This window comes from Panulirus ornatus, chromosome 26 (genome assembly GCF_036320965.1).
Source record: "Panulirus ornatus isolate Po-2019 chromosome 26, ASM3632096v1, whole genome shotgun sequence".
In the NCBI taxonomy this organism is placed as follows: domain Eukaryota; kingdom Metazoa; phylum Arthropoda; class Malacostraca; order Decapoda; family Palinuridae; genus Panulirus; species Panulirus ornatus.
In genome coordinates, this window is record NC_092249.1 from 11,608,248 (window position 1) to 11,608,638 (window position 391).

Below are 391 nucleotides of genomic sequence, written 5' to 3' on the forward strand. Positions count from 1 at the left end.
CATGGCTGCGGGTAGGTATAACTTAGTTCCAGGTTCCAGCACAGGCGAAACTTGTCGTCTTCACCACCGGTAGGTGAACACAGCAGTCACAGCAGGTAGGTGAACATAGCAGTCACAGCAGGTAGGTGAACATAGCAGGTAGGTGAACACAACAGTCACAGCAGGTAGGTGAACATAGCAGTCACAGCAGGTAGGTGAACATAGCAGGCACAGCAGGCAGGTGAACATATCAGTCACAGCATGTAGGTGAACACAGCAGGTAGGTGAACATAGCAGTCACAGCAGGTAGGTGAACATAGCAGGTAGATGAACACAACAGTCACAGCAGGTAGGTGAACATAGCAGTCACAGAAGGTAGGTGAACATAGCAGTCACAGCAGGCAGGTGAACA